This window comes from Oncorhynchus clarkii, chromosome 16, assembly GCF_045791955.1.
Source record: "Oncorhynchus clarkii lewisi isolate Uvic-CL-2024 chromosome 16, UVic_Ocla_1.0, whole genome shotgun sequence".
Lineage (NCBI taxonomy): Eukaryota > Metazoa > Chordata > Actinopteri > Salmoniformes > Salmonidae > Oncorhynchus > Oncorhynchus clarkii.
Window position 1 is genome coordinate 58,163,243 of NC_092162.1, and position 16,688 is coordinate 58,179,930.

Sequence of the window (16,688 nt, forward strand, 5' to 3'; positions counted from 1 at the left end):
ATTATGAGGTATTGTGTGTAGATGGGTGAAATCTATTTAATCCATTTTGATTTAAGGATATAACAGAAGAAAATGTTGAATAAGTCAAGGGGTATGAATACTTTCTGAAGGCACTGTAGGTGATTTGTGGGGGTTGGGGGTGAATGGATAGGTAACAGGTATCCTCCTGTAACACCAGGTATGACGCCCTATCCTGATATATGAAACCTACAGGGAGCCTTTACTGCCAAGTCTATAACTTTCCAGGAACAAGACGAACCAGAATACACATGCACACTAACACACATACACGCGCGCACGCACACACACACAAACCAACGTATGAGAAAAGAGGTGCAGTAGACAGAGAAATGCCAGAGCTTCAGTTATACCTGTGGGCTCGGACACAGCTATGTGGCCTCCCTGAAGAGTTGTCAGGCAGACAGTACATTGTCACTGTTTGAGGATCCACGGTTGGTTTGTATTTGTTCTGGCAGAGTGCATGCCAAACATGTCATAGAGCTCTTAGTTAAACAGTGACATGAGAAAGAAAGAATTGACACTGCACCCTGTTAAAAGTTCTTAGGGATAGGCGTTCTGTCAACGGGACATTTGTATATCATGCAGCGCCTTGTGTCCAGATCGCAGATTTTAGAGGCCGAAAGCGGCAATTCTTGTTAATATAACTGCACTGTCCAATTTACAGTAGCTATTACCTTCGAAAAAAAAGCCATGCTATTGTTTGACAAAGAACAACAAACACTTTTTTTCACCACAATAGCTTTGATAAATTCACCTCTGAAGGTGAAATGTGTACTTACATTCTGAAATCTTACTCTGATTTATCATCCAAAGGGTCCTAGAGATAACATGAAGTGTCATTTTGTTAGATAAAATCCTTTTTCAAATCCTAAAAAGGTCCATATAGCATGCACGATCGATTTTGTATTTACACTCGTTCAATTAGCAAAGAAAGGAATCTGTGAAAGTCTAACCCAAAACGTTGTTTCAACCAGTGAAATGACATTCGTATGTATTCCTCAGAGATCCTAGAATGTAACCAGACTTCACTATATCATTAGGGGTGCAGTATATCCTATAGGACACCAAATTTGGTCAGAGAGCGACACCTTCATGGCACGCCAATGATGCGGTAGGTCTTCATTTGATCGACTGTATCGTTGTCAAATAATCTCCAATCGAGATCAAATAAAGCTAGCTAGATAGCCAATGTGCTGGGCGTTACGGGAGTATCTGGAAACCCTGTATATGTCGCAAAATGTAGCTGCCAACCTTTTGCGACAGCATGCCTTTTCCTTTTGGACAACACTTATAAGAATATTCAGAGTTATGATGTTATGAAAACTGGTTGTTTTGCAAATGTTGAACTTATAATATGGCTACTAATACTGGAAAAGCTAAATCAAAGTCGAAGTATACAGATTTGACTATATTCTTGCAGAAAAATGTAATATGAATGCAAATGTCTCTTTCACAATTCGCCCAAATACACCTGGGTGACTTCACACTAATTGTCATGTAGTTCGCTCATACTTCAAGTTACTAGTCTGAAACTTTGCACATGCACTGCTGTAATCTAGTGGACACCATCGGAATTACAACCGGGACCTTTCTCTTGCATTTCAAAGATGGTGTTAGAAAAAAACTGTTTTTTTTTTCTTTGTATATTTTTCTACCAGATCTATTGTGTTATATTCTCCTACATTCAATTCACATTTCCACAAACTTCAAAGTGTTTCCTTTTAAATGATACCAAGAATATGCATATCCTTGCTTCAGGGCCTGAGCCACAGGCAGTTAGATTTGGGTATGTCATTTTAGGCGAAAATTGAAAAAAAGGGGGCTATTCCTATTAAAGGGGAACTGCACCGGCTGATTTGACCTTGTTTTTAGGCTTGCTCCTCAAGAAATGCTGGTGGCCATGACAGAGCCAAACACGAGTTGGCATGGGAGTGTGGTTTGATGTGAGTGTTTCTTGGGTGTGTCCTTGCCACCACCAAGACACACCCATGTGTCAGAACCTTTCCCACAGCCATTTCCTCCCACTCTAACACAACAAACTGTTAGGCGTGTGTAGCGGAGGCGAAGTCAGGTGCAAGAGAGCAGAGCGTAGCAAACAGACGCACTTTAATTCCGTTCCAACAAGCCAGCACATAAAAACATACAAGTGCCAAAACCACGGAATATAACAAAAGTAATGCGCCTGACCAAACCACATTACAATAAACAATTACACAAAGACATGATGGGAAACAGAGGACTAAATACATGTAGATTAGAATTAAATTAAATACATGTAGATTAAATTAAAACCAGGTATGTATGGAACAAGACAAAACAAATGGACATATGAGAAATGGAGCGGCGATGGCTAGAAAGCCGGTGACGTCGATCGCGGAACGCTTCCTGAACAAGGAGAGGAGCCGACTTTGGCGGAAGTCGTGACACAAACAAACCCTCTAAAGATTGAGTTAAATAACTACAGGCAGATAGATGTATGGTGAGATGCCGGAGGAAGCTTTGAATAGGTTAGTAGCCTACAGAGTAATATGAGAAGAATGAAATTCAAGAATTTATGTAGATTTTCTAAAAATTGAGTTTCCAACCATTTATAGCATTAAAAAATGAAACATATCGCAAGCTACTCATTTTTTTCTAGCTTGAAAGTTTTGATAACTTTCAAATTTAGTAACAGGTCCGTGTAGAATAAACACCCTTTACATAATACCATAGAAGCAGTGTTATGCTAATATATCAATGCCGATACAGATATTGTGCCTATCTGTATTTTTCTGGTGGTAATGGGGTTCCAAACTCTGTTTTAGATGAGACTGGTGTTATGACCAAAATGATCCTATTTACACTTTGTAGTCAATGCTGACAATAGAATAAATGTTTCGGACTCATATCGATGCCACATAGGCCGTTTTCAATGGGATTAGTGGATTTTTAGGGGCAGTCGCTCTTTAAAATACTTTAATTAGCCTGTTTAGTGCCTATGGCTACCTGATATCATGATTACTAGTTAGCTAGCTATGCTGAACTTGAACAACTGTTATCCAGGGTGTGTTCGTAGATTCACTCTGGCTACCTCTTCGATTTCAGAGCACTCTGCTCTGTGTATGCCAAAGTGCAGAATCCCTGATGAATGTACGAGCACGCAACACTCGCTAAATATGAACTGTATCAGTAAACGTCAGCAAATAAAGTAATTACATTGTTACAAGCAGCACAGTTAGTCACTAACGCTCTAGATAACATGTTAACAGCCTAACCAGCTCTGCTAGGGTGAGTAAAATGGCCAGAGTGAGGTGTTCTCTCATTTGTGTCTGGAGGTAGTTAGCAAGCTAGCCAACTTTAGCCAGTTAGGTTGGGTGCTTGACCGCCATTGCTCAGATCAACCCTACTCCTCGGCCAGAGTGTCCAGTGTCAATAGAGCAGTGGGTCTGAATTCACGAACAGACAATCTGACAACACTCTGAATTTACTAACAACCCAGAGCATATTGGAGGTAATTTACGACCGGACCCTTAGTTGTCAATCAAATGTATATTGGACTCAATCAAATGTGACTTGTTTCAGGAAACTAGGCGTATGTAGCACGTCACTACTTCAAAGGAGAGGCATTTGAATGTTGGCATTTTCTGCCAAAAATAAATGTTTTCTGGAACATGCAACTTTCATGTGCCTTAATAAAAAACTTGTATGCCATCTGTAAATACGAATAAAACTGTTATATTACAAGCCTAGTTGGTTTAGCCACGGAAAAAGACAGGACCCTGCTCCTAGCCATGATTGGATGAGATAATGGATGGGCTGGACATGCTGAGAGATTAGTTCAGATTGGTCTGCCATGTAGCGAAATTCTGACTATAACATGAGCTGCTCAGTACAGTATGTGTAAAAAATCCATTCTACCCCGAACTGCAAAAGAGTTGCTACTGCTCTCCATATATTATTTGCATCTCAGAAATCCATTTGCATTGCTATTTATAGCCTAATGTTAGCTAGTTAGCTAACATTGAACTTAGTTGGTTAGCTGTAGCTACCTGCAGATTCATGCATGGCTAACTATGACAATCAGTATGGTTTTGGATTATTGCCATGTTCAAAACAACTGGGAACTCGGAAATCTCCGACTTCCGTCTTCAGTGCATTCAAGACAACTGGAAACCTCTTTCTAGAGCCCCGACTTTCCGAGCTGAAGATCACTGGCATCATGATTTGACCTCACATTTTGTCAAGTTCCCAGTTGTCTTGAAAGCACCATTAGGTTAATTGTCTAAACAAAAGACTCCACTTCACCAGATGATTACGGTCATGTATTGTATTTCATGAACATGTGGACATGTCTAGACAATAGTGACCAATCCACTTAGCTAGATGTGGCTGGGGGGGGGGGGGGTTATAGCATTTATTTCACATGACCCATCAATTTAGACAAGTGTGTCTGGGTAAGAGTAATCTAATAATTATGAAATATTTATACAACATTTATCTGGACACTATTTTTGACATGCTACGATGCAAACATGCAAGTAATCATTTCATTGAACCGTTTACACCATCTGTATCCTATGAATGTGACAAATACAGTTTGATTTTTATTTGATATAATGTGCGTTTACCAAAGACAAATTAGGATATAGGACATGGACTATATAAAGTGTATTTTTGCTACTATTTTCACCACTTTTAGTCTTGAAAGCATTGGTTGTTTATTACAGTACCTTACTCACGCTGTTTAGCACATGGCCTCACATGTGCGATTTAAGAGGGTGTGTGTCACACCCTGACCTTAGTATTCTTTGTTTTCCTTGTTATTTTGGTTAGGTCAGGGTGTGACATGGGTGATGTATGTGTTGTTTGTCTTGTCTAGGGGTTTTGTATGTTTATGGGGCTGTTTCCTTTAGGTAAATTGTATGTATATGGTTGCCTAGATTGGTTCTCAATTAGAGGCAGCTGTCTGTCGTTGTCTCTGATTGGGAACCATATTTAGGCAGCCATATTCTGTGGGTACTTTGTGGGTGATTATCTATGTCTATGTTAGTTGCTTGTGTCAGCAGAGTTTTCTTATTATAGCTTCACGGTTGTTATTCGTTTATTGTTTTGGTTCAGTTTACTGCATGTTCTTTCTTCAATAAAGAAGAATGTATACTAACCACGCTGCGTTTTGGTCCTCACCTTCTACTCCATACGACGATCGTGACAGTGTGAACGATGCTGAATGGGTGTAGACAAAGAAGAGCTCTCCAGTACGTGTACCAAAACATTTTAGAGCCATTTTCTCAAAAGTGGTGTTATAAGTTTATCAACTTTCATAGCAGAATCACTTTCCCATTGTTCCTCAACTGCAGTGTATTATATACAATTGTCTATATCTGAGTCTTTCCTTTTATCCAATGTAAAAAACAATTTAAAATTTCGCTACATAGGACCGAATTGAGACGGTCGGTCACAAATGTATTTTGGCATTGATCAAATAGGCGGGCAAGCAGGGAAGTTCCAATCCAGTTGTCAAAACGTGGCAACTGCAGAAGAAACAGCAGGCTCCTATTCCCCTGACAGCATGTTAAAATGGTGCCAGTTCCACTTTAAAGGGTAACTACACAAAAATGAATTACTTACATTTTTTCCCAGATCTCACTAGTGGTCTTCTGATGTGGTTTAAGCATTGTTATAGACTTAGAAAAACAACAAATTGGGTGTTCTATTACAAAAGTGTGACTTTGAAAAACATTTGGACTAAGTTGACAGCCTCATTTATATGTTTCAGTAGTAGGCCTACTATTAGCCTACTTTCAAAGTACAATCTTGGTTTGGCCTGGGATTTATAATTGTAGGTCATTCAGAGTGTATGTCACTGTTTCTCACATCAGTTTTCACGCAAGGCACCTTTCCTTCGCCGAGCAGGCTGTTTGGGAAGTTATGGTCAAAGTTAGAGTATAACCACTTCACCACTGCAGTCATGACAAGTGATTTGAGAACAACAAATTAATTAACTAGCACTAGCTACCTACATACTTCTTCCTCATAATTCTTGTTAGCCTCATTCATTGTATCCTGACTGCCCCCGGTCCTACCAGTCATTACTATAGCCAACACAGCAAGGGACAAAAATACAAAATAATCATCCAACAGGGTATTCTTTCTGGATATGGAGCTAGGGCTGGAAATGAATGGCATCCCATCGTCCTGGGGACGATAACAAAATATGTCTGGGACGGTTCAAGCAGACTGGGACAGTTCTGGAACGATAAATCCAAAATTCATACAACTAGGCCTACTGTACATCAAAAAATGTCAAAAGCAATGAGGCTAATGCAACAGATCAGAATGCTTAGCTTAAAATGTTGATTAACTATTATACGTTAGACCTAGCTACCTAACATCAGCTATGCTAGCGATGATGGTGATAATGATTATTAAAATAAAAGAGTGACTAATCCCATTATATAGATAAATAACCAGTAGTCTATCTACCGGTATACAATGAACTCCAACCACCTATTCCGCATGATATAAGGTCCTTCGGCAGGGCATGCAAACCATTGTTGTTGGCTGTTCATTCTGCTGGAAGCACTGCAATGCATGGTCAATCCGTATAGGGCTTTTAAGGATGGTGGCGATGAAACAACGACGCCCCATTCAATGAAGGGAAGCGACATGGGCGAAGGGGCAATTTGCTGACATAATTGTAACCCAGGCTTAAAGGTGAGAGGTTCCAAACTCCATTTTAGACGAAACTGACTTTATGTCCAAAATTATCCTATTTACACTTTCTAGCCAATTTTGACATTAGTATAAATGCGTCTAACTCATATTGATGCCACATATGCCGTTTTCAAAGGGATTTGTTTATTTGTAGGGGCAGTCGCTCTTTAAAATACATTACCCTGTTTAGTGCTTGACCTCGAGGACACCTTGACAATCGAGGGCCGCAGCATTTACTATAAGATAATATATACAGGACCAGTCAAAAGTTTGGACACACCTACTCATTTTTCATCATTTGCACTATTTTCTACATTGTAGAACAATAGGAAGACATCAAAACTATGAAATAACAGACATGGAATCATGTAGTAACCAAAAAAGTGTTCAAAAAAATCTAAATATGTTTTATATTTATGATTCTTCAAAGTAGCATCCCTTTGCCTTGATGACTGCTTTGCACACTATTGGCATTCTCTCAAACAGCTTCACGAGGTAGTGACCTGGAATGCTTTTCCAACAGTCTTGAAGGAGTTCCCACATATGTTGGCTGCTTTTCCTTCACTCTGCAGTCCAACTCATCCCAGACCATCTCAATTGGATTGAGGTCGGGTGATTGTGGAGACCAAATCATCTGATGATGAGTTTTGGAAGAAATATCTTTGTTTCTGGCCATTTTGAGCCTGTAATTGAACCCACAAATGCTGATGCTCCAGATAATCAACTAGTCTAAAATAGGCCAGTTTTATTGCTTCTTTAAATCAACACAACAGTTTTCAGGTTTGCTAACATAATTGCAAAAGGGTTTTCTAATGATCAGTTAGCCTTTTAAAATGATAAACTTGGATTAGCTAACACAAATTGCCAGTGGAACACAGGAGTGATGGTCGCTGATAATGGGCCTCTGTACGCCTATGTAGATATTCCATTAAAAATAAGCTGTTTCCAGCTACAATAGTCATTTACAACATTACCAATGTGAACACTGTATTTCTGATCTATTTTATTTTAAATGTGCTTTTCTTTTTTTTTTAAATCAATGAAATATCTAAGTGACCCCTAACGTTTGAATGGTAGTGTGTGTGTGTGTATATAGAGTTGAAGTCAGAAGTTTACATACACCTTAGCCAAATACATGTAAACTCCGTTTTTTAAATTCCTGACATTTAATCAGAGTAAAAAGTCCCTGTGTTAGGTCAGTTAGGATCACCACTTTATTTTAAGAATGTGAAATGTGAGAATAATAGTAGAGAGAATTATATATTACAGCTTTTATTTCTTTCATCAAATTCCCAGTGGGTCAGAAGATTACATACACTCAATTAGTATTTGGTAGAATTACCTTAAATTATTATAATTATAATACCTAAAAACTCCAATACCTTGACTTTGTTCTTAGGCCATTTTTCCACAACTTTGGAAGTATGCTTGGGGTCATTGTCCATTTGGCGACCAAGCTTTAACTTTCTGACTGATGTCTTGAGATGTTGCATCAATATATCCACATAATTTTCCATCCTCATGATGCCATCTATTTTGTGAAGTGCACCAGTCCCTCCTGCAGCAAAGCACCTACACAACATGATGCTGCCATCCCCGTGCTTCACGGTTGGGATGGTATTCTTCGGCTTGCAAGCCTCCCCCTCTTCCCTCCAAACATAACGATGGTCATTATGGCCAAACAGTTCTATTTTTTTTCATCAGACCAGAGGACGTTTCTCCAAAAAGTATGATATTTGTCCTTGTGCAGTTGTAAACCGTAGTCTGTTTTGTTATGGTGTCACGCCCTGGTCTTAGTATTTTGTGTTTTCTTTATTATTTTGGTCAGGCCAGGGTGTGACATGGGTTTATTATGTGGTGTGTTTTGTCTTGGGGTTTTTGTAGGTATTGGGATTGTGGTACAGTGGGGTTATCTAGAATAGTCTATGGCTGTCTGGAGTGGTTCTCAATCAGAGGCAGGTGTTTATCGTCTCTGATTGGGAACCATATTTAGGCAGTCATATTCTTTGAGTGTTTCGTAGGTGATTGTTAATTTGGCGACCAAGCTTTAACTTTCTGACTGATGTCTTGAGATGTTGCATCAATATATCTACATAATTTTCCATCCTCATGATGCCATCTATTTTGTGAAGTGCACCAGTCCCTCCTGCAGCAAAGCACCTACACAACATGATGCTGCCATCCCCGTGCTTCACGGTTGAGATGGTATTCTTCGGCTTGCAAGCCTCCCCCTCTTCCCTCCAAACATAACGATGGTCATTATGGCCAAACAGTTCTATTTTTTTTCATCAGACCAGAGGACGTTTCTCCAAAAAGTATGATATTTGTCCTTGTGCAGTTGTAAACCGTAGTCTGTTTTGTTATGGTGTCACGCCTTGGTCTTAGTATTTTGTGTTTTCTTTATTATTTTGGTCAGGCCAGGGTGTGACATGGGTTTATTATGTGGTGTGTTTTGTCTTGGGGTTTTTGTAGGTATTGGGATTGTGGTACAGTGGGGTTATCTAGAATAGTCTATGGCTGTCTGGAGTGGTTCTCAATCAGAGGCAGGTGTTTATCGTCTCTGATTGGGAACCATATTTAGGCAGTCATATTCTGTGAGTGTTTTGTGGGTGATTGTTTCTGTCTCTGTTTGCACCAGATAAGGCTGTTTAGGTTGTCACGGTTCTTGTTTTGTTAGTTTATTCATGTGTAGTTTCTTTATTAAAGAACCATGAATCAAAATAACCACGCTGCATTTTGGTCCTCCTCTCCTTCACCGCAAGAAAACCGTAACATATGGTGGTTTTGGAGCAGTGGCTTCTTCCTTGCTGAGCGGCCTTTCATGTTATGTTGATATAGGACTTGTTTAACTGTGGATATAGATACTTTGTACCCGTTTCCTCCAGCATCTTCACAAGGTTCTTTGCTGTTGTTCTGGGATTGATTTGCACTTTTTGCACCAAAGTACGTTCATCTCTAGGAGACAATGCGTCTCCTTCCTGAGCGGTATGATGGCTGTGTGGTCCCATGGTGTTTATACTTGCGTACTATTGTTTATACAGATGAACGTGGCACCTTCAGGCGTTTGGAAATTGCTCCCAAGGATGAACCAGACTTGTGGAGGTCTACAATTGTTTTTCTGAGGTCTTGGCTGATTTCTTTTGATTTTCCCGGGATGTCAAGCAGAGGCACTGAGTTTGAAGGTAGGCCTTAATACATCCACAGGAACACCTCCAATTGACTCAAATGATGTCAATTTGCCTATCAGAAGCTTCTAAAGCCATGACATCATTTTCTGGATTTTTCCAAGCTGTTTAAAGTCAGTCAACTTAATGTCTGTAAACTTCTGACCCACTGGAATTGTGATACAGTGAATTATAAGTGAAATAATCTCTGTAAACAATTGTTGGAAAAATTGTGTCATGCACAAAGTATATGTCCTAACCGACTTGCCAAAACTATAGTTTGTTAACAAGAAATTTGTGGAGTGGTTGAAAAACTAGTTTTAATGACTCCAACCTAAGTGTATGCAAACTTCCAACTTCAACTATATATATATATATATCTACCATAGACCAAACGAACCGAGCATAAGCATGGCTGGTTTGCCAGCAAGCTTCACAGCCTTGACGGGACTAAAATTAGAGGTGCCAAGCTGCTCTGTGGCCTTTTCAGACAGCGCACCACAGCACTGTGGGAAGGTGTGACAGAGAAACATAGTTATGTTCTGTTCCACCCAGATTAATCTGTTTCCTCTCAGAGACCAGTGGCCACTTCCTCTCCAGCTCAACCAGACAGTGCTGTTCCAGGGCCTTTGGCTAGGGAAGTGAATTGTAGTGATCAATTAAGAATATGTGGAAAAAAGTTACCTTCAAAAAATAATAAAGTAATAGGCCTACGTTAGTTAGAAAGCGATCTATATCGCCATATTGTTTGTCACGTTCCTGTCACATACTTCAAACTGAAAGAGAAAAATAATGGTCACACATCTCATTCAGTCAGCCTTCATTACCTGAACTAAAGATATGAAACCACATAAGCATCCAGAAACCACAAGCCAAAGCCAAGTTCCACAGTGACACCTCAAACAACAACACTACCTCTGCCCACCATTCATAACAACCCAGTGAAAACTGTCTCATCCATTCATCACTAACAAAACACTGACAGTTGTTCTCTTTACAAGCATTTCACTGCACCCGCAATAACATCTGCTAAGTATGTGAACAATAACATTTGATTTGCTTTGAGTCCAACAGCAATCTATCACAGTTACTTACCAGTGTCTAATAATACCATAATACATTAATGCCAATGTTAACATTCTTATCCTGTATCTAAACAACACAAGTGCTTATGTTGTGTGGGAGGCAGGCTCTGTTTGCAAATGCTCCATTCATTTGGCCAGGCCTGAGTAAATAAATACAACACTCTGAAGGCGTTTCACACTCACATAAACAGAGGCAGAGTCCATGGTCAGATCACATCATGGGTCCTCAGTCTAACGCGGGCAACCACACAGGCAGAGCATCACAGAAACAGAGAGAGAGCAGCTTCACAGCCTGCTCACAATCACAGCAGCTCCAGACCAGGCAGGCACAACGTGAACAGAGCGGAGGGGAGTGAGGTGGAGGGAGGAGGGCTGGCAAGCGTCATCGTGGTGGTCTGACCAGCGGAGTGAGACATGAATGGCTGTGTCTGAAGCGCCCTGAAGGGGCAGCGATGCTCTCAGCCACTTACCAGACAGATACCGGGATACTGTACTTATAATTTCCGCCTGCTTCTGCTTGTGTGTGTTTTTGTGTATGAGTGTAAATGATAGAGAGCAAGAGATTGGCAGAAAAAGATTGGTTGAATAAGTGGATCAATACAAAAAAACATTCAGTTAAAATCATCATAGATGCTTGTTTTCCTACTTCTTTGTAGAGTAGAACAATAATTTAACACCCATGTCTTCTTGTAAAACACTGGAGGGAAAAAAATAGAAATTCAACTGCTAATCCTCAAAATAATTCCATGTTTCTCTCTCTCTCTCTCTGCCTCTCTCTCTCTCTCTCTCTCTCTCTCGATGCCACCCACATAACCACTTGTTTCATGGTTGTGTCCAACTAAAATTAAATTACATTAGCTATTTAAACAGACAAAAATACACTATGGTAAACAACAATTGGTAGTTGTCATGGGTTGTAGCTCTCTGGGCCTTCCATGGCATTCACATAACCGTATATATACTATGAAGCAGGATGCCCCATTGAGAGCATCCTGTCTGGCTGTATCACCGCCTGGTATGGCAACTGCACCGTCCGCAACTGCAGGGCTCTAAAAGGGTGGTACGGTCTGCCCAAAACATCACTGGGGGCACACTGCCTGCCCTCCAGGACATCTACCGCACCCAATGTCACAGGAAGGCCAAGAAGATCATCAAGGACTTCAGCCCCCTGAGCCATGGCCTGTTCACCCCACTATCATGCAGAAGGCGAGATCAATGTAGGTGTATCAAAGCTGGGATCCATAGACTGAAAAACAGCTTCTATCTCAAGACAATCAGACTGTTAGATAGCATTCACTAGCAAGGCTTCCACCCTGTAAGCTGCACTGAACTTAGTCACCGTCATTAGCCGGCTACCACCCGGTTACTCAACCCTACACCTTAGAGGCTACTGCCCATACACATGGACAACTGGTCACTTTAGTAATGGAACTCAGGTCACTTTAATACTGTTTTACCCATTTTATATGTATATACTGTATTCTAGTCAAGGCCATCCTATTCAACTATTGCTGTACATAGACTATTCTATCCACGTATTCTTCAGATATACTACATATTCTATCCACATACTGTCCATAATGTCTATACATCCCATCACGTGTATATATATATATATATACACACACACACACACAGTACCAGTCAAAAGTTTGGACACACATGGCATTATTTTCAACTAACTCCGCAACTCCTCCAACTATTGACATTTTTCACAACTGCCACCAGTTTGATGCCAAAACATTGACAAAACAATAAGTACTGATATAGTAAAATAAATACAAGTGTGTAAAAAGGATATTTCATGCTGAAACCCTCATTCTAAACATCAATCATATTCACTAAGTTGATGGTTTATATTTAGGATAATGTTTTACAGCTTTGTCGTTCTATATACAGTACCGGTCAAAAGTATGGACACACCTACTCATTCAAGGGTTTTTCTTTATTTGCACTATTTTCTACATTGTAGAATAATAGTGAAGACATCAAAACTATGAAATAACACATATGGAATCATGTAGTATTCCAAAAAGTGTTAAACAAATAAAAATATATTTTATATTTGAGATTCTTCAAAGTAGCCACCCTTTGCCTTGATGACAGCTTTGCACACTCTTGGGATTCTCTCAACCAGCTTCACCTGGAATGCTTTTCCAACAGTCTTGCTTTTCCTTCACTCTGTGGACTCATTAGACCAAAGGACAGATTTCCAAACCATCTCAATTGAGTTGAGTTCAGGTGATTGTGTAGGCCAGGTCATCTGATGCAGAAATCTATCATTCTCCTTCTTGGTCAAATAGCCCTTACACAGCCTGGAGATTTCTGAGGCTGGTAACTCTAATGAACTTATCCTCTGCAGCACCGGTAACTCTGGGTCTTCCTTTCCTGTGGCAGTACTCATGAGAGCCAGTTTCATCATAGCGCTTGGTGGTTTTTGCGACTGCACTTGAAGAAACTTTCAAAATTATTGACATTTTCTGGATTGACGGACTTTCATGTCTTAAAGTGATGATAGACTGTCGTTTCTCTTTGCTTATTTCAGCTGTTCTTGCAATAATATGGACTTGGTCTTTTAACAAATAGGGCTATATTTTGTATACCACCCCTACCTTGTCACAACTCAACTGATTGGCTCAAACATTAAGAAGGAAAACATATCCACAAATTAACTTTTAACAAGGTACACCTGTTAATTGAAACACATTCCAGGTGACTACCTCATGAAGCTGGTTGAGAGAATGCCAAGAGTGTGCAAAGCTGTCATCAAGGCAAAGGGTGGCTATTTTGAAGCATATAAATTAACAGGTATGCCTTGTTAAAAGTGAATGTGGAATGCATTGTATTTATTTATTCCTTAATGCGTTTGAGACAAAACAGAAAAACAGCAAATTATCACAGAAATAAAAGATGCTTGCAGTGCTTTTAATATGTTAAGCTACTGACACATTAAAGCAGATATTACAGTGTATAAGTTACACTATTGGCCAAACAAATGTCTGTAACATAGCACAGATGGAGATAAAAAAATCTAGGGTTCCTTCGTGATATATGGTAAACAAGCAACTTGCTTCGTTGACATGACAGTGAAACGTTACAGTAATTGAAGTGTAACAAATTTACAACATCAACATGTGGCTGAATGATAGCCTACGAATGGATTGTATTGATACAATATAAGTGTATAACGTAGCGAGCTAGAATAGTGAGGGACAATCTGCATCACTGAAACAGACAGGTTGACAGCGCTTGAAGTCCTGTTTGATTGTGTCATTATAAACCAAGACTTGTGAAACATGGTTTGGCGAAAGAAACAACTGTTACGTCTAAAAAAGCCGTAGTATTGCACCATAACGGATTCAATAACTGTCACACTATACACATTTACATTACATTTAGTGATGATAACTTTAGCAGTAAATTGACACTTACATGGGAGATGAAAAAAACTGCTACAGTCAACACACGTCCAAACACAACGCAACGCCACCCCTCCTCTCTGCGCTCTCCCATGCTGACGTCGGAATAATAGGACGTACAGCAGCAGAGGGCACGGGCGGACCAAACCATTTGGTTCGTTTAGGGGAGCTCATTGCAAAATATCCTCAATTGAATATAGTCTAAACACGCTTCAATAATTGATATATGCTACTCGAGCTATATTGGTAATTGAAACAAAAACATTCTTTAGAATATTGTGCAGGATTTGTAATGATTGTATTCCTAATCTAATATAAACTTTTTATTCAACTTGATTGTTACAGAGGAACTCGATTTTATTGATGTACAGCTTGTGCCTGTTTCCTGGTCATGCCTATTCTAATTTGTAACCTGGTGGCCATAGTCATACTGTGACAGTATGACTATGTACACATCAGTCATAATAAAAAACACTGATTGGTTACGCGGAAAGATTGATCTTGACATTTTCTCGATACAGTCCAGCTCAGTGACATGACACACACTGTATCTAAATTTACCATCAAACCTGGAGAGGAGAGGACAGAGAGTTGATAAACCCTAGGAAAACCTGAGAGAAACCACACACATAAGCAGTGCCCCACAAAAGCAGAACCAACCAGAGAACTGAGCCTTGCTATAACAAGTTATAACAGTCATTTTGGGGAGACATTACATAAGACAGAGTTTGGCTTATTATTTATCTATTTATCTATCCCCTCTCTATTGACATAGCATCTAGCCAAAGTCTTCACACTCTTCACTCCCAATTGTATATTGCTCTCCTGATTACATTTCCTCTCAGACAGTTTAATTTAAATAAAGTCCAAAGCTCCTGTCTTATAGGCCATCCGTCTTAGTAACTATGGTAATGGACGATCTATTCCAAACGTCTCTGTGTTCAGAGTGTCTTGAGTTCCTCCTCCCCTAAGTTTCTGGTTGGATTTGGTTTTTACTGCATTATACCGTGTGAGTGGGCAGGGGAGGTGGACCAACAGACCAAAGATAATTTGTTTAAAAATAGGTTCTGACTTAGAATATGTGGACAACTACAAATACCTATGTGTCTGGTTAGACTGTAAACTCTCCTTCCAGACTCACATTAAGCATCTCCAATCCAAAATTAAATCTAGAATCGGCTTCCTATTTTTCAACAAAGCCTCCTTCACTAATGCTGCTAAACATACCCTCGTAAAACAGACCATCCTACCGATCCTTGACTTCCGCGATGTCATTTACAAAATAGTCTCCAACACCCTACTCAGCAAATTGGATGTAGTCTGTCACAGTGCCATCCGTTTTGTCACCAAAGCCCCATATACTACCCACCACTGCGACCTGTATGCTCTCATTGGCTGGCCCTCACTACATATTTGTCACCAAACCCACTGTCTCCAGGTCATCTATAAGTCTATGCTAGATAAATCCCCGACTTATCTCAGCTCACTGGTCACCACAGCAACACCCACCCGTAGCACGCGCTCCAGCAGGTATATTTCACTGGTCAACCTCAAAGCCAACACTTCCTTTGGCCACCTTTCCTTACAGTTCTCTGCTGCCAATGACTGGAACGAATTACAAAAATCACTGACGCTGGAGTTTTATATCTCCCTCTAACTTTAAGCATCAGCTGTCAGAGCAACTTACCGATCACTGTACCTGTACACAGCCAATCTGTAAATAGCACACCACACTAACTCATCCCCCTATTGTTACTTATCCACTTGCTCTTTTGCACCCCAGTATCTCTACTTGCACATCATCATCTACACATCTTTCACTCCAGTGTTAATGCTCAATTGTAATTATTTTGCGTCCATGGCCTATTTATTGCCTTACCTCCCTACTCTTTTACATTTGTACACACTGTACATAGATTTTTCTATTGTGTTATTGACTGTATGTTTGTTTATGTGTAACTCTGTGTTGTTGTTTTTGTTGCACTGCTTTGCTTTATCTTGGCCAGGTCGCAGGTGTAAATGAGAACTTGTTTTCAACTGGCCTACCTGGTTCAATAAAGGTGAAATAAAATACATTTTAAAAATCCCACACACAGATGATCATCAGCAGTAATTACTTGGTAGTAAACTCTATTTAATCATCCCTGCAAAATCTGTTTAGGACCGTTTGTTACTGTAATGTGAATGTTAATTCTTTCTGAACAACAGGGGGCAGTACAGCCATGAAGATGAGTTGCTGGTCAAGCTGGACACAGACATCTCAGATTCATGTAGCTGTTATCCCATCAACACAGCAATTTATGTTT

General features: G+C 39.9%; 1 protein-coding gene across 2 annotated transcripts in view; it reads right to left on the reverse strand.

The window, feature by feature from the left end:
• LOC139368811 (transmembrane and coiled-coil domains protein 1-like) overlaps positions 1 to 14,470 on the reverse strand; it is a 96,726-nt gene extending 82,256 nt beyond the window's left edge. The window contains exon 1 of one of the 2 annotated variants that reach the window (XM_071108181.1): positions 14,396 to 14,470. The gene's annotated coding sequence lies outside the window, so the exon portion shown is untranslated. Of the gene's footprint in view, positions 1 to 11,146; positions 11,279 to 14,395 lie in introns of those variants that run through there. The other variant, XM_071108183.1, reaches the window with a different exon arrangement.
• Between the last annotated feature and the right edge of the window lie 2,218 nt (positions 14,471 to 16,688).